Here is an 18,855-nt window from a genome sequence, read left to right on the forward strand (position 1 = left end):
GATCAGTATCAGCAACACAACAGATAACCCAGAATATTAACAAACACCTACAAATGCCTGAACACCCTTCTACGAATAATCCCCCAAATTTCAACCCCCTCCTGCATGCACAGAGCTACAGGCACCCATAACTCACGTACCCCATGCCAATGGGGTGAGTGATGCCTCACATTGTCAGGCCAGGTTTCTCTTCCTTCACCACGAACTTGTGTGCTTTGTTTAGACCTCTTTTGAAGCTGACTCCCTTTTTCTTTTTTTTTTTTTTTCCAGAAGTCTGTTGGTAATTTCCTGGTTACTATTTAATCCAGCTGATGGCCATCTCTTAAGCAAACTTCATTATTGTTATTTTCCTCTTTAGCGTGACCTGCTGTGGGGCAAACGCCCTTGCAGGTGGTTTTGGGGAGTCTGTTCACTCGCACTTTTCCCACTCACATCCTGTCACATCAGTGACTTTTACCCACCCCACAGCACCAAGATGGGGTCCGTGCACATTGACATCATCTCCCAGATGAGGAGCCACGCATTTCACCCAACACCTCCATCCCCGCTTCTGAGCCAGTCAAACTCAGCCAGGCTGGTGCTCGTGCACACCTAGGATGTGATTCAGTTCCTCCTAAGAGGAAACAGCTAAAAGAGATCAGAAACCTACACAGTAGACATCTAAATTAGGGTCCCAACTCCAGCCTTTAAAGAATGAATACTTTGTTTAAAACATTTTACTAAATGGGAAAGTAAAAATGAGGCTGGCCTGGCTTGTCATGCATGGATAAAGCTAATTGCAAGAAGCGTGTGAGCTGCAGGCTTTATGCTGTCTCTCCCTTACCAAGATACATCATAAGAACTTCCCTTCCTGAAGTCACTTATATGGTGACCTAACTTCACCAAATTTAGTTACGGCTCTGATTTCCTCCCACTTTTCTTTGTGTGGCCCAAGGACTTCTGCAACAGCTATGTGAGAGATTTGGTGTTTGGCCTTAAACTGTCCTGCATATGGTTGAGTCTGTGCCAGAGGTTTGTAAGCCAGCACTTGTTTGCACGCTATTGTGGCTCCCTTCATTTCCCTGCAACACATACAGCGTCAGACCCTAGTTTCACATTTGGTGTTAGTGCTGCCTAAGCTGCTTTACCAGCTCGATTCTCACCTCCCCGTTCATCACTACGTGTTCCCATCGCCTCCCTGAACCACCCTTGCAGCAGCTTGCACAGCTAGGTGGTGAACCAAGACATGGAACGGAGACAGCTTGGAATGATTCAGAAAAAAAGAGGTTGCTTTCCAGCCAGATCAGTTTACCACGTGGCTGCACACACACACCTGATTTGCCTCTGTAAAGGGATAACACAGGTGTGAGAATTTGCAAGGGGAATGGGAGCTCCATAACGCACTATTGCTGTTCAAAACAATGTCTGCGTAACCATGTCCTCCAAGGCCATAAATTCACTTAAATGTATGAGAAAATCTTGCTAGGGGGATCTCTCACGTGCTGCCTACCTGTTGTTGAAGCTCTAGCCATGCCTGCAGGATGAACTGCACAGTATTTTTCAAATCCCAAATATTTGGAAGGGCCACTGGAGAGGTCTGGCCCTGCACAGCTCTGGAGCTTCTCAGTCCTGCTGCTTTCAGGAGGAACTGAGATTTTGCGGTACTTGGCGGATGGTGGCTATCTTCTCAGGGATCAGATGCTAAACTAGAACCTGGGAGCGCACAGCCACCGGGTAGCATGCTGCAAACCCGGTTCATGTGCTCTGGAAAAAGGGGATGTAGTGGTATACAGCAAACGACCTCTGCAGCAGCCACACACTTACATAAGCAACCTGGTGCCTGAGCCTTTATTGTTTCAACTGCTTCTTCCAAGACACAGTTTGTAACTGTTGTCTTGTATTTACTCTTGTTTAACCCCATTAAATCTATTGGAGAGCTGAGCTGTAACTCAAAATCGTCACGTGCCCTATAAGGATAGATCACTTCTTTTCATGTATCACTGACACTTTCTCTTAAATTCAGAGCTAAATGTCAGTGGATAAATATTTTGCAGCAGCAGCCTTCTGCTTTCCTCCCTTAAATATATATATCATCCTCCCTTAAATATCTATAAAATCTTGTTGCTAATTTGACCACATCAGAGTGATTTTCCATTTGTATTATTTTCTTTCAAAAATGCCCTCTGTTGAAACAAAAACATTTCCATGAAATCATGGCAATTTTGCTAACAAATTAGTTGCCTTTTTTTTTGTGGAAGGAAAAAGAATGACAAGGAATGTCAAAATTTCAATTTAATAGTATTGAGATAGCATATTAGGTACTACTATACATAGTACCACATCAAATTATTTTCATTTTCTTTTACTGCATAAATGAGAATATCAGCTGTTTCTAATATTGTTGCATGAGACTACATTACTTTTCCAAGATATTAAAACCAGCTGTTTTTCAGGCCAGGTCTGTAGCTGAAAATTTTTGCTGAAATATTAGATGGGTACGGTTAAACTGAAAAAAAATTCCTACTGTATGTGCAGCTTATACCAGTGAAACCAAATCCTAGCACACACCACCTATTTCAGACCCTAGAAATTACAGAACTATTTACATGCTGACCTGGAACAAACTAAATTTAAGAATTAAGAATTAAGGTTTCGGACTAGCCCACCCTGGTATTTTCACTCTGCGTGTTAAACGCTGTGAGTCTTGCTAGATATCACTGCAATATCTCCTACCACTCTCCATGGCTGCTTCAAGGTACCTTTCTGGGCAGCTTTTCAAAACCACCAGCAGAAACCTGTGCTAGCAGGACTTCAGCTGGCAAAATCCTTTAGTCCAGATAAAATCTAAAGTGCCTGTAAGATGTAGGGCAACTGGTTATGAGAAAGGCAGTTTCTTTCACAACACAGAGGAGAGGATCCAGGTGTCTACTTAGTTATTTGTCAAAGACACCAATTTGTAAATCCACAGTGGGTGGTGAGTGGCAGAAGTTGGACGATGAGTAAAATACCGGGTGTGCCCAGGTTGCCAGATGAGTTTAGGCTTGAAGTTCTTTTCAAGTCCAGACTTGTCACTGTGCTTCACTCTGTGCACACAAGTACAGAGTTTATCCTGGCTCCGGAGTCTGCTGGAAACAGAGTTTAAATAGATCCAAACTCTCATTAATAAGATCTATGCAAATGGCCAAAAGCCAAACCAAATCAGCTCTTCATTTCACAGTGTCAACCAGCAGTCAGGCTTGCTATGAGTTTCATCTCATGGGGGCTGGGGAACATGTGCAAATAAAAATACATAAGGAGCAGCTGATAGCTCTTCAGGGGGAAGCTTCATTCAAAATATGTCTTGCAGCATGGTTCTCCCCTTATTTACACTAGCTTAACCCATGTATAGGTTCACTGAGAAAGCCAGACCTGTAGGGGTTGTAGTACTGCAAAGCGACACCACTAAATAGGGAAGAAAGCTTTGTGACGGAGGGCTTGAGGTTGTGTTATTTTTAGAGTGTTTAACATTTAGTGTGTGAATTATGTTGGAGCTTGGGCTACTGGTAGGATGTCATAGAATCACAGAATCACAGAATGGTTTGGGTCGGAGAGGACCTTTAAAGATCATCTAGTCCAACCCCCCTGCCATGGGCAGGGACATCTTTCACTGGATCAGGTTGCTCAAAGCCCTGTCCAACCTGGCCTTGAACACTTCCAGTGATGGGGCATCCACAACTTCTCTGGGCAACCTGTTCCAGTGTCTCACCATCCTCATTGTAAAAAATTTCTTTCTTATGTCCAATCTAAACCTACCCTCTTTCAGTTTAAAACCACTGCCCCTTGTCCTGTCACTACAGGCCCTGGTGAAAAGTCTCTGTCTTTCTTATAAGCCCCCTTTATATACTAAAAGGCTGCAATAAGGTCTCCCTGGAGCCTTCTCTTCTTCCAGGCTGAACAACCCCAACTCTCTCAGCCTTTCTTTTTAGGAGAGCTGTTCCAGCCCTCTGACCATTTTCGTGGCCCTCCTCTGGACCCGCTCCAACAGGCCCATGTCTTTCCTGTGCTGGGGACCCCAGAGCTGGACGCAGTACTCCAGGTGGGGTCCCACCAGAGTGGAGTAGAGGGGCAGAATCACCTCCCTCAACCTGCTGGCCACACTTCTTGTTATGCAGCCCAGGATACGACTGGCTTTCTGGGCTGCAAGCGCACATTGATGGAACATGTCCAATTTTTCACCCACCAGCACCCCCAAGTCCTTCTCTGCAGGGCTGCTCTCAATCCATCCATCCTCCAGTCTGTATTGAAACAAGGATTGCCCTGACCCAGGTGCAGGACCTTGCACTTGGCCTTGTTGAACTTCATGAGGTTCGCACAGGCCCACTCCTTGCCCCAACACTTGTCTTCCATGAAGTTTAGTTAAGTTTTCACATCATTCTTAAAAATGAGTTCATAATGAAGGTAAATTACGGCACTAGATAATGGAAGCTATTTACTGGGGAGGGAGGGGACACCACCTCTCTATGCAAGGTGTGGTTATATTTAAAACTTAACAGCATATGTATTCTCTAAAATGAGCTGTTAGCAGCTACTAAGAAGCTCCAAATTTTGGAAAAGGCAAGGTCGAAGGGAGGGGAAAGTTTCCTGGACCGTTAGGACAACTGGCATTAGCTGGAGAGAAAACAGGGAACCTTTTGCATTTGCAGCCTTTTATCAGTTCTTAGAAATATACTGCAACACCTATTGAATACATTAACCACAAGTGGTTTTGTGTCAATAACTGAAACCTTTGAATCTACCAATTCACTGCTAATTCACACCTGGGTAGGACTATTTGAAAAAGTCATATTTTCATTTGGCTGCCCATCTGAACAGCTGAAAAAACAAGAGCAACAGTCATGCCTTTTTTGTCAAAATCATAAACGTTCCTAATTCAGTTTTGCTTGGCTTTTTTTGCCCTCTGGGAACTGGAGAAAATGCTACCTTTCAGTTGCAGGGAAGCAAAGAGCTAGGCTCTGTGAAGGAGGCCGTGTTCTCTGGTACAGTTCTTACTGAGAAGTCTGCAGGTTTCATAGGTGCAGTTCCTTCCTCCTTGTGAGAGGTCTCGCACACTGCGCTCAGCTTTGAGTGGAGGGCTTCCAGCACCAGGGTCTATTCTGTGTTCTGTGTAGGTCTATTCTACTATTCTGTCTTTATAATGCTGACCTGTTAGGACAGCTGCCTCTCCTCGTCCATCTTTCCCTCTCTGTCTCATTCCAGTTTTGTTTTGTTTTTCTTCCTGATTATGTCTGCAGTGCTTTTGAACTGTTCTCATGTGCAGACATCCTACACGCTTTTCAAAGGAGGAGTAAATTTATGTGGTGGATGGAAGCCTACTGTCCATACCCTTGCTTTTCTTAGTTACCTTTCAAGACTAAAATAGTCCACAGACCCCTCAAAGAAAATTAGCGATCTAATTTGAATGCAGAGATCTTGATAGGCATAAATAAGCCTTGACTTAGCTGTGAAGAGAGAAGCTACTGGGTTTTGTTATGACTTCAGTGACCATTGAAGTCCTTGAAGCTGGATGAAGTCCTGGAGATTGCTGTGTCCCTTGAAGAGACAGGCATTGTGGTGGTGTCAGAAACATGGGAGGATTGCATGGGTCACCAAACATCCCTGAAGTACAGTTCCGAAACCACAGACCCGCCGTGTGATAGAGAAATCGTCAATAAGCAGGAGCTATGAAAGTGAGAAGTACTGAATTTTCAGTATGCAGGGGTTATTCCAGATGGAGAACATAGATATCCTTTCTTGCAATCTGACAGGCATCAAGCCAAGGTATGATTCTGCTCTAAATGAAATCAGTGAATTTTTTTTCGCTATTTGAATACCACAAGTAAATGCACGGTTTGTTCTTTTGCTTCAGGCATACAGTGTTTGTTACATCCTCTTTTGCCTATTTTTTCTATTCACTTTCTATTCTCTATTTAAATGATTTATATTTGTTTTCTTTCTTCCCTTTGCTTGACATTTTGCTTCCTTTTTATAAAAGCTAATGACATATGGGAGCATACAAAAGAGTCGCTCTGACTTTATGGGATCTGAGCCTTGGGTTACGAATCTTGCTGTACTGAATGAAATTACTATTCTGCAGGGCACTGCGGAGGCCGGCCTTGTGGGGTGGTTTGGTAACCCTGCCCTTGGCCAAGGCTTCCTGCTATTTTGGTGCTTCTGCAGTGGTGAACCACCCACAGCAGACCAATATTTCAGGAAATGAAGTTGTCGTATGTTGAGATAAAAGAGACCAACCTCGTGGCTGCCCTGCTTGTGCAAATGTCACCCCTCACTCCTACCTCATACCCTGTGGAAAACCCCCACTCTTGTGGGTCCATGACAGGTACGTCAGGCCACCTCGAGACCTGCTGGTTTCTCTGATCCCCGTCAGTTGTCACTGACGGCCAAAGACAGAAAGGCTCATAGGCTCCATGGGAACAAAAGCCATTGTGCAATACTGAATGGTTCGCGTTATCAGCTGAGACCCTGAATGAAGGAAATCACTGGGAATAATTAATAACGGAAGCACTGGCAACAATGCGGGCTTCTTCTTGTTGTAGAGGTAAATGAGTCCCCCCATCAGTTCTCAGCATTGCTTAGCAGCAGTGAGATGCATGTTAATAGCTGAGAAAGAATGTGCTAGATTTAAGGAGCTGATAATTAAGGTGTTTTAGGCATTTATAGCAGTGAAAGGAGGAATTAACCTTTGAATATTAAAATGAACTAGATAGCTATTTAAAATAGGATTTCCAATTACTGCTTTCCCAGAAAAAGGGTAATGAGTTCTCCAAAAGGTTCTTTGTTCTATTTTTGATAAGACCCACTTTGTACAGGTCAATTGACTTAGGTGATCTAATCAATCTGTGCAATAAAATGCACTGGGATCCTGAGAATAGAAGGTATGCCAGTGTTTCTGATTTTATTTAGGAAAAGTACTAACTTAATCAGAAAGCACATAAAGGGAGTGGTGTGCAAGGTTTTCCCATAGTTGCAGATAAGTTGGTTGTAGGTACAAATGCCTGATGTCCATGGGATTAGTGTGAGATCATTAGACCGTCCATATAAAAAAGCATAAAACCAAGTTGTACAAAAGCACTGTCAAAACACCACGGAGATTTTCCTTAGGGTTTTTGGGTGGTCTTGAGGAGGGGATGGTGTTTATTTTTGGAGACCCAGTGGGTAGCTCCCAGTGCAATCTGATTTCTTTCAGTCTTAGCAAGAAAAACAGTTTCTAGCTCCTGAAAAAACAGATAATGCATGCTAAAATGTACAATTGCGGTATGTCATAGAATGCCTCTGCTTTTGCTACAGTCCCCCAATTTAACAGGCTATCTGAAATAACTTCAGTCTGTTGTTGGAAGGCAGGGGACATGGTGGTAGTATAATATCAGTATGCCCAGAAGCTGTTCAGGGACATCTCTAAACTAAACCATCCCTGGAAGTATTTAAAAGACGTTCGGATAAGGTGCTCAGGGACATGGTATAGTGGTGGTCATGGTAGTGTTAGGTTTACGGTTGGACTCGATGATCTTAAAGGTCTTTTCCAACCTATACGATTCTGTGATTCTGTGATTCTGTAAACTGATACCCTCCTCAGACTCAGCTGGGCAACGTATGTCAGCTTCTGGGAGGGGAGGGAAGGAAAAGAGGGAGGTGACCATGGTAGCCTCAGATGAGACGGGTTTAAGCCATCACAGACAGAATAGTCGCTTTTTATTTCATGCTGTGTCCACTTGCTTTGGTGGGTGTGTGGCTGGGAGTGCACGGCTGTGGGGTCTGGTCTCATGTTATGTCTGTGCACAGACTTCCCAAAATTGGAGTTTCGAGGCTGAGAAAGGGGAAACATCTATGGAGGAATCCTCATACAGACATCTTTGTTTATAGGTTATTAAACAACGGCAAATGCTTTCAATTCCAGCAGCACACGCAGAGTCTGCAAATATTGCTCTCCGGTACTTCACAGTATTTTGTTTGCTGTACATTTCATACCTTACATTTTAGGAGGACAACTTTTGTTTTGATGAAATATGCTGGTCTCTGCTTTTTCAAAAATGGACATTGGATATTCATTTTCCCTGGAGCGGCTACTGGAATTACGATCCCGATTGTACTCGTGCTGGTATTACGTAGCCGCCCGTGGCTGGCGAGCAGGCGGGTCCCGCGTTGGGTGGGCTGCTGGAGGCCGCCGGTCTGCGCTGGGTTTACGCCACCGTTACTTACAGAAGGATGAGAGGCAGCGCCCTGACCCGTGCCATTGAACCAAATCAGCTCCTATTGCTCTCGGGTGCTTATGGCATCACCGCACAGGTTAGAAACGAGTAGATCTGCATTGTGTTTTCCTTACATCCTCTTAAAACACCCAGAAATACGCACAACCGGCGTATTTCCCCACCACCTTCCCCACACTGGACGGCTGGAGGAGGAAACCTAAAAGCTTTAGCAAGTCCCTGAAGAGGCACGCTGCCGGCGGGTGCTCGCACGAAAGACCATGACGTAGTTATTACGCCAGGAAACGACACCCAGGGACGGTGCGAGGCGGGTTTGGCTGGCGGCAGGGCCGCGCTTGCGGCGGGAGAGCGCCCAGCAGGGGGAGGCAGAGCCCGCCCGTGCCGCGCCCGCCTCAGGCGGCCCCGCCTTGAAGGCGCTCCAGCGAAGAGGTTCGCTCCCTCAGAGCTCTCCTAATAAATGTCTGTCTCCATCGGCTCAGCGTTTTGAGGCTTCCCCCTCAAACCCGGGTAAGGGAAGCGGCGGGGTTGGTGGTGCTTCGTCACGTCCTGCAAACCAACCTGGCCTCAAAACGTAGGGCTCGGCCTCGTCCTGTGGTGGGCCGAGGCCCTCGGGCCTGTTTAAACCATCGTGGAGACCTTTTCTGGTCGCTGAGAAAGAGGGATGTGTTTGCCTAGGCTCAGTTTCGCCAGCCAGCATAGCTGTCTCGTGCCAGTTCAGCTTATTTCATTATACGCAAAGATCTGCACGAAGCCACTTGTCTTCAAAAGTTTTGAATCCATCTGCAAGATAAGAAAAGGGAGACTCCTAATACCTGCACTTTTTAAAGGCCAGCTAATAGCCTTTTTCCACTTTAGAGAAGAGGAGGAGGTACAAAGATCGAGATTCGGTACTAATATGGTCTGATACTGCAAGGGTGAATATACAAAAGCCCATAAGTAAGCAGAGGAATAATGAGCTATTGTGCTGATATTACTGGCAGGTAGGAAAGAAATGAGGTCAGCTGTTTCTCTTACCTCACCTGCCCTGGCACAGCTTGCTGGCATCATTGCCTGTTCTCAGTTAAAGCTGCAGTTCACATTTAAAACTGGGATGTTGGCAGAAAATGTTACTCCCTCCAAATTTAGACTGTGTAGCTTAGCGAAATGCGTAGGAAATTTTGTTTCAGTCACAGAAATGTTAAACTGCCTCATGATGTCAGCCTTATCAATACTGGATTTCAGGGGAAAAAAAGATCAGACAGAATTCAGATGGAGTAAAGGAGAACATCCATAGATAAATAGCAGATAAATATTTTTCTGAGCTGACAATGGTGTAATAAAAAAATCCTGTCAAATAAGGAGAGTATTTCCCTGTCTCATGGGGAGTTATAAGGACAAACTCAACAAGTAGCATTCAGATCTTCCAAATCTGGTGCCTGCATTAAGCTCAAGGCTTAAAAATAATGTACCTGGCCTCAGCAGGGAGATCCAGAACTCCTTATTTACACTTAATAGACTTTAGACTCCCTTCTACTGTTCATGGAGGATAACAGGTACCTCTGAAGCAATATCTAGAAGGTCCATGTGCAGGGGAACCCAAAGGAAAAGAATAGCTGGTAGGAAATGGTCATCACATCCCCCTTCTGCAATGTAAGAATGTAAGTCTTGGTGTCCCTTTGAGGAAGGTTTCCAAAAAAAAAAAAAAAAAAAAAAAGATAAATAGAGAGATGCAGGTGGTGGCTGAGGATGTTTTCTGACTAGTTGTAGAGTAATCATCCATCTTAACAAGTTCCCTTCCTGCTTAAATGCAGTGCCCAGGGTTATCTGCTAATGTTCATGTTAATGCTGTTGTCCTGCTCAACAGGGCAAAGCAACCAAGCTCAGGGCCTTCAGCTGAAAAAAGGCAGACAAAGTTTGGCTTCAGGCCGGTAATAATTTAAGGACTGCTTACACACAATGTCTCAGTCCCTTGCTTGGGTTGGATGGGACTGGGTTAAAATAGCCCACCCTCCTTAAGGTAGCCACAAGTTCCAGTAGAAATACAGCCTAAGCATCTGCCCCAGGGCAGTGTCCCTTAACTTCCTCAGGCTAAGCCACACCTTGAGTCAAAATAGTTAAAATCAGTATAAAAACTATGTGTGGAGCAGGCTGTGCTGTAGATCCAGCTTATAAATTTGCCTTGGCTGAGACTCAGATAGAAAGGCAGTGGCTGCAATGACATTTTCAGGCAAATCAGGAAACGGCCATCCTTTGGTTAATCTTTGTTGCCTCCTTCATATGAACAGAGTTAGCTGAGTTCAATAAAGTATTTAACAAACTCAGTTATGTTTTGACTGGTAAAAAAAGGCACTTTTTTACAGGTTCTGTGGGAAAGAAATTATTATTCATCCTCAGATTCATGGAAAGTAGACAGGGAAAAAGACCAGTGTGTTTATCTCTGTGTTTGTCTCATTTTCTGTGACAAATTATTCCTTGTGCTGCATTTTGATTATTTAATCCAATCTGTATTGAATATAAGAAATGCAGGCTATTTCTCATGCAAGATAGTGCATAATCCAGCACATTTTACTGTTCTTATTGAATGTAAATTTTTCATTCTTTAGTTTCACTTCATTGCCTCGAGTTATACTTGTCTCCACCACTGACAAATCCAAAACCATCCTATGCTTCCATGGACGGTGTATGCGTGCATATAGTACATTTATTTACATGTTCATGTGCCCTTCTAGTGACTAACCTTTGGATGGTTCAGCTGACATCTGCAGAAATGCCAGGTTGTGCGAGATATCTAAACTGAGATATGTTTGGCCTAGTTTTCACAGGCTTTGCATTATCATAGATCTCACTACTCAGCTCCAGCCGCAATGAACGAGAAGTCTCTGATCGTATGGGAGCTGGGCAAAGCAGGAGTGGTGGGTCCACGCAGTGCACTGGGGTTTATGAGCTTGACCGAGCATGCTTCACAGTGTTGTACCAAGATGTCCAAGCTCATTTCTCACAGAGCTAGCCTGGCTGCAATATGGTTTATCAGCTCTGCTTTACACTAGAGCAGCTGTACATCTTCCAGATCCAGGAACAGCTACATTTGCAGACATTGTGCATCTAAACCAGTAAAACTGACTGTACCTGAGTTGTTGCTGCATGCAATCGAGCACAGTTAATCCGTGAACCAGATAAATCACGCAGGGGTGCACAGCAGCTGAGGACTTCTAGTATTAAGACTACCAGCTAGATATGCACTTCTTTAGTTCAAGCTTGGTTTTATATGCAAGCTTTCATCTCCACCAGCGCCTTCTGCACCACACACTATTCAACTAACACACTCAGTGGGCCCCAGACCATTTCCTTCCAGCTGTGACCTAAATGAACTGTTCTTCTCTTTCAGTAGTCTGTCAAGCAGCTCCTGCCTCCCCTGCTCTTCTCGTCTGTGTCCCACCATCTGAGATCAATCCTGTACTTCTGAGCTTAGTATTACATAGAGAAGGTCTGTGTGAGAGCTGCTCCTTCTCCTTCTCTTTCTCCTTCTCTTTCTCCTTCTCTTTCTCCTTCTCTTTCTCCTTCTCCTTCTCCTTCTCCTTCTCCTTCTCCTTCTCCTTCTCCTTCTCCTTCTCCTTCTCCTTCTCCTTCTCCTTCTCCTTCTCCTCCTTGCCATTTCCATAGGCTGTTTCAGATACAGCAAAAAGTGTTCCTAGCACCTCTGGGCCTGACACTCGGGCACTTGAGCCTAACTAAGACTGGCATAGTCAAGCAGGGGGTCCTCCCCCCTTATAGATGCACCAAAATAGAAGCCACCGGTACAGAACAGCCATGAGTCTTCCAGTAGGGTCTCCTTCAAAAATGCTAGTAGTCTTTTTCAAAATACAGGCTTGATTGAGGTGCTTAATTCTGCTTATTGAACTTAATTCCAGACATGTGGGAATGTTGATGAGGTAACTTTGTCCTTGCAGTCTTTACACGGGGAAAGGTATTGCTTTGCTTCCCATAAGATAAGGCCAGCGTAGATTTTTAAAGATAATACAGTCCATAGTGCATTATCTCACAAATTCAGCAAACGTGCAATGGTGTGTCCATGTTTCACTGGGCATAAATTCACACTGCTGCCTGACCAAGTGTTGTACAGGTCAGTATTAATGACCAAAGAGCCCCGTACACGCTGGAGTATCCAGGTCATACTACAGGAACCTGATGGGGGAACGGGGCTGTACTTCAATGAAACAGTTCCTCAGCCACAATTTCCCTTCCCAACACCACGTCTCTCTGCCCCCTCCGTGGAGCAATGCAACAGCTTGTGCGGCTGGGCTGCAAAGTGGATTACTGAAATGATTTAAGCTAAAGAAGAAAATAAAAAAAAGGTTTATTTTTAAACCAAGATCATTGAACTGATCCTGTTTGCAGCACAGTCCCCAAAGCAGCTGCCTTGGCACGACTGAGGGGAGCATGAGCTGCAGCATGTGGGTGGGAAGGAAAGGGCAGAAACTTTTTTAACCAATTTCCCCCTGGCAGAGATGGTTTTCCAGACCAAGCCCCTCAACTTCTAAGAGGCCAACTGTCTGTTCTGCACTGACGCCTCTAACTGACGACTCTCCCCTTCACAACCTTGATTATTGTGAATTTGAGGAGACCAGCTAAATGGTGCAGCACTACCAGAGCAAGCCATTGCGTTCCTTTCTGGAAGAGGAGTATTTTGAAAGGGGGGTGAGAGAAAGGTGACCTGAGCTGCTGCATTCCTGTTATTCTCAGCTGTTGCAATGCCCTTGATGGGGGCTTCAGGGGGGCAGGGATGTGGCAGCTCCCTGCAGCTGAACACAAGTTATCAGAGAGCTGAAATTTTAGCTTGTGCACTGGTGACACTGGAGGCAGCCCAAGGGAGGAGAAAAAGGCCGTAAAGCCCTGTCTGTTCCCTGCCTCCTGTTCTGTGCTTGACCACAATCTGATTTAAAAAAACAGACAGGCCCAGGAAGCCTTGTGTTCACATTCCTTAACTTCAGGAAAAGCAACTCTGCTGTAATTGCACCAAATGTTGTCTCTCAGCCTGGCCTTTTCAGAGCAGTACACGGTACTCTCACAGCGTAGAAGGGAAATGACTGAACAGGGAATTACAAATAAAGAGAGGATCAGGCTATGTGCACTAAATCCTGAATGCTGACGCTAAACACATTTTTCCTTAAATGGATCTCATCTGACTTTGCTGCCTGCAGGCAGAGCTCTGAGGGAGAAATTAAGAAATTAGGCAAAGTCTAGGATGCAACAATAAACTTTTCTTTCATGTTAGTGAGAATCATGTGGTTAAGCCTCTTTCCAAAGTCACCCTCAGTAATTAAGAAACATACTTAGCCCATAATGGAGAGTTAATGGATTAAAGGGATGCCTTATTGCACAGTGGTTTGACTGTGCATGGCAGCTTTCATCATAAAACACTTCAAAATCCCTGGGCTCAGGCTTGTTGCTATTGCGATCAGTGCTGAAATTATGACTGACTGTCCATCAGCCTTGCAGAGAGACCTCATGCTGCCCAGCATTGCTGAGGGGACCTCCCTTCAGGGATCCTCGCTCTCCTCCTCCAGCCCCATCAGAACTCATGCCTGAATGAAGAGTGGTACTTGCATGCCAGTCCTTGTTCCATAGGAAGCTTACCTGTTTTGCATTCATTTGCATAAAAAGCTCTTGAAGTAGGGATTAAACCAGTTCTCTTCTCTTCTGGGTGAGTCCCTTAATCCTTGGACTACAGTTATGCTCATTCTTGTACGCCCTCTGTTGCTGTCCCCTTCAAGCTTTTAGTCTTTGCTGCAAAGTAGGACAGCTTCACAGGGCAAAGCAGGGTCTTCCCACCAGGTGTGGTGAGGATATGTGGGTCAGAACCCTCTGGCTCTGCTCCTGTTGGAAGGTGATTGGGCTCCAAATTCAGGACTGTGCTTTCTTCTCCAAGGCCCAGGCTCCTATAGACAAGGCATTGAAGCACTGAAGATCAAAGTGCCCGAGGGCCATTGTGGTTCTTGCTCCTGGTTAGTAGGGGCTTTGGTATCCTCATCTTCTGTCTTCTCTGAATTAATCCCCAAAGCACACAGCAACACAGGAGTCCATTTCATCTGATAAAGAATTGAGCTAATTTCTACTTGAAGCTGTAGTTCCAAAAAATCTGCGTCATAATTGAGCCTTTCTGCAAATAAAAAAAGACAAAGCACAAAGCAACTGAATTTTTTTTAGGCTAAGAAATCTGGATGTTCCAACCTTATCTGCAGCTGAGCAAGTCTGTAAGAGGAAGATTTAATGTGCCGCTGTCTTAAAACAGACAAACAACGTTGTTCTATATTTATTATTCTGTCTATATTTAACATTCATGTATAAATTAATTTTATAAAGCACTGGGTTAATAATAAGTCTGGAATTCTGCAATGTTCACAGAAGCCCTCAACCCCTTCGGAAAATGGAAGTAAATTAAACTTAACAGCTCATTTATCCTCAGAATTATCTACCCGTTTTGAATGAGACTTAATGCGGAGACAATGGAACTATAAACTAGACAGTTACACAGGATGCTCCATGATCTTTCTTTCATTCTCCAAGTTAGCTCCCAGGCCCATGTGCCTCCATCCACATTTCTGAAGCAGAACAGAAGTGCTTGGAAGGCCCAGCCTAGGACTATGGACCAAGGGCTTGCCCTGTTAAGGAGGATGTATCACTGACGAGAAAAAATCCATAATTTATTCATGCTCAAGCACAGGCTATAGTTTCAAATGCAGTTTGCTACCTGATCTGAAAGACTTCTATGCAGCAGGTTTTTGTCATTAATTAAATTCCAAGGCTTTGATAGGTCAGCAAGCCCCTCCGCAGTGATACAACCCCAGTAGTAGCGAGAACATATTAATAATGGAGTTTAGTAATGCAGAAATGGAATAGCCAAGTCTCATTCTGCTTTACTAGTCTTACAGTAAAGTTTTTAATCGGTTAATTTATACATTATCAGTTGAATCCTTTGAAGTCTCACTAGACACAAATGCATGTGGACATACAATATGTCCTTGTCTACCAGTTTAATGAATTGTCATTCCGAAATCCTAGTTTTAAAATGTCTCTTACTTCCCTCGTAGAAGAAAGAGGATTCTCACAATGGATTTGCAAGCAGCTCGACAGATTTTTGGGTTATTTGTCCTTCACCTTGTCTTTCACAAGGAATTGAAGAAATATCACACATCCAGGGAACACGGTAATTGTAAACTTAACCAGATCGCTTTGGCTGTTTGCTGCTGCTGTCATTCATGAAAAATAGTACTTTGATGCATGGATGGTGCTCCTAAATTCAATGGAGCTAGTGATTTTGAGCAACAAGATACTCCAGGGGAGTGTGGCAGACTTTAGCCAGGGATTGTCTCCACTTCAGGACAAAGACAATGTCTAGCTAGACAGCACAGAGTCTCCATCTCAACTGGCAACTCTGGGCACTGCTGTAATACATATTAATAACAATTTTGTTGAAAGGTCTTATTGTAATCTTTGATTTGCTTTGGCCCAGCCACATGAAAGGACATCCAAGTAAGAACAAAGAGTACAGACCATGGCCAGGGACAGAGTCAGCTAGTTTGGAGCATCTGGGGCCAAGAGCTAAGGGCCACAGTAAGCCAGTCTGGCATCTGATCTGCATGGCTCATTTGAAAAAGGCTGTTGAAAACTGCAGAGAGAAGAGCTGGAGAAATTTTAAAGAACTGAACCCCGCCCCTGAAATAAGGCAAACAGAAAACTTCTTTTTTTAGCATCTCAAAAATAAAACTAAGAGATGAGAGCATTGCGCTGCTTAAGTACCTTGATTGAGAGAAAATGCAGGACTCTTTAGGAGGGCAAGGATTGACAGAAACAAATGGCTGTAATTTAATTCATTTAAACCAACAAGTAAAATTTAAAAATGAGGCAGGGATTTTTACATGAGGATCTCTCACTATTGCAACAAGACACGAAGGAAAGAGATGGATGCCTCTTCACTGGGGTCCTGAAGTGAAGTCTAAAGTGTGAATAGTTTGTCTTTTATGACACCTAAAATACTTTCCAGGATTTCAAACATAAAGTTTAAAATTGATTCAAACAAGGGGTCTTTTATATTTTGTGTTTTAGTGTGTTATGTGCACTAACCCACAGATCTGTGATTTATTTTACAGTGGCAGCTCTTTCTTGTTTTGCCCACAAAGACCTTTTCAGAAACAAGGGTCTTCCTGACTGAAGTTTCACTGAAACAGAAAGTTTTCATGAAAATGTTAGACAAATTGACATTTTTTGATTTAAAAACAAAACAAAACCAAAACCTTCATTGAAATGTTCCCAACCGGCTCTAATGAAATAATCCTGTCTCAATTTCTTGGATTTTCAGTCAGGAAGCACAATGAAGCAGATTTTATCATAATTCATGTTTTGTGTGTTTTTCCACTACCATAAACTATTATTTGTGTACTAAATGACATCTTGATGTATCACACTGGGTCTCTGAGTTATATTCAACAGCTTGACTTTTCTAACTTGCTTGATTTAAGTTTGATGTTCCTGCTAATTTTCCAGTGGATGATGGTAGAATGTCAGCTGAAGTTCTATGCTTTCCTTTGTGCAAAATTTCAATCAGGAAGAATATGCAGTGTTTTGATTACCTTCCTGAGATACAAAAAATTTCTTCCTCTTCAGAAAGACAGTATGGAAGGAGGATGTTAAGGGGCACAAAGGTGATGAATTTTGTTGGAAGAGGTATCAAGCAATGCCTACAAGAGGAGCATTGCTTTTCAGCAGCTGCAATGTCAAGGCTACACAAACTGTACAGCTGGGAGACTACTCAAATTGCAGTAATCCATCAGCTTGTTGTGGTTTCACAGACAGGCCATTTCCCAGAGGACCCAACTGATCAGCCCCGCTCTATAGTTTGTTTGCAGAGATAGAAAAGGATTCCCACCAGCCCCTGACCTCTACAGTCATGCAGGGGCCAAGCTCCAATGATCACAGAGCAAGGACTCCACAGGAAAATGTCCAACTAAAAATACACTGGGAACCACGGGGAATAAGCAGCTGAACTGAAGTGTGATGCTGTGAATAAAAAACCTGATATATGTGTGTAATACATACTCTTAGGGCAACATTATGTAGGAGCAGGGAGGTTGTTTTCTCTTGAACTGATCCTGCTAAGGTCATTACCGTACTTGGTTGGGCCCAGCAGGTAGAAGGTAAGTTGGCACTAAACTGTAAAAGAAGTTCCCATTTTGAAAAACAACAAGTCCCTAGCTGATTTTAATAGCTATTAAATGTCAAACTGAAGACAGCTTTGGGGCTATCCTGACTTACTGTGATGACAAGGAGGGTTTGTATTCTAAGTGCTTGTGCGGTGCATTTTGATCCAAGAGCGTTTGAGGCAGGGCAGCTCCAGATGCACAGTCACAGGTCTGGGGATATGAAACAAGAACCGGTCCAGGGAACACCATGTCATTCAGAAGAAATGGTCACAGTGGTCTGAAATGTCATTACTGCCGGGTGTTGATAACCTGTCTTGTCTTTGGGTGCTACTGTAATGCCTCCTCCTGCACATCTGTGGTGTTTCTTTGGGAAAAGGTGGTGCTGCAGCATGACCCTACCCTGTGCAGGCATCTTCCAAAACCAGGATCCTGCCCTCACCACTACGGTGGACCCATCTAAGACTGCATGGCTAAGAAAAGGCCAAAGCATGTTTCTGTGCACACAGTACTAAGAAGCATAACAACAGGTTACAAATTATGGGGGCTATAAAAAAAAAATAAAAAGCAAAAGGAAATTGTAAATCATACCAGTTCTGCTTAAATCACTTCAAATAATTTTAGCAAGTGGAGAAACATGATGAGGATGATGTCAGAAGCATATTATATTTGCCCTCCCTGGCTGAGGGGAGGCAACATACACATAATATGTGTAATGTGTGGCTTGACAGATATAAATCTCAGATATAAATCATGTTTGGTGGGCTGCTCAGTGCAGAGCAGCCTTTTTGACAGACAAGTTGATAGATTTTATCTATAATCAGGAAGATCTCCCCAGGCAACCCCTCCACAGGTCTCTCCTTCGTTCTGAAAACAATTAAAATAAAACAGTCCTCTTGTTTTGCTAACCGAAGGAAGGGAGTCTGGGTTAAATCTTTTTCTGAGAATATTCAGCACAGCTTTGCACTGTAATGAACTTAAAAACCTCTTTTGGGTTTCTCTCAGACAGGAGGATGATGCTGCAGGCTGGAGCCAGGTGAAGAATATGAAGCACTCAGCTCCTCCATCAACATTTTATTCTGGTTCCTGGCAATGCTCTTGAAAATGCCTTCCCTGAGCCAGAGCCTGACAGCGTGCTGCACGAGCTGGCTGCACAGCTGCCTCATGCCCATATAAATGTACTTAAATGTCCTAGATACCTGGGATGGTGGAAGTCCAGAAAAGCTGTTTCCAAAGCAATTCCTGCTTTCTGCTGGGTTTTCCTGATTTCTTCTGGGTGAGTTTTCCACTGCGCTGGGGAGCTGAACTGTCTGGACTTGGGGTGAGGTGAGAGGCAAAACTAATGCCGGGATGGGACAAGAGCATGAGTTTGTGTGTGGTCTGTGTAGGCATTGTGAGTGTGGTGTGTGTAGGCACGTGTTGGTGCGCGTAGGCACGTAGGTGTGTGAGGTGAACAGGGAGGA

The sequence above is a fragment of the Mycteria americana genome, chromosome 1, assembly GCF_035582795.1.
Source record: "Mycteria americana isolate JAX WOST 10 ecotype Jacksonville Zoo and Gardens chromosome 1, USCA_MyAme_1.0, whole genome shotgun sequence".
NCBI lineage: Eukaryota > Metazoa > Chordata > Aves > Ciconiiformes > Ciconiidae > Mycteria > Mycteria americana.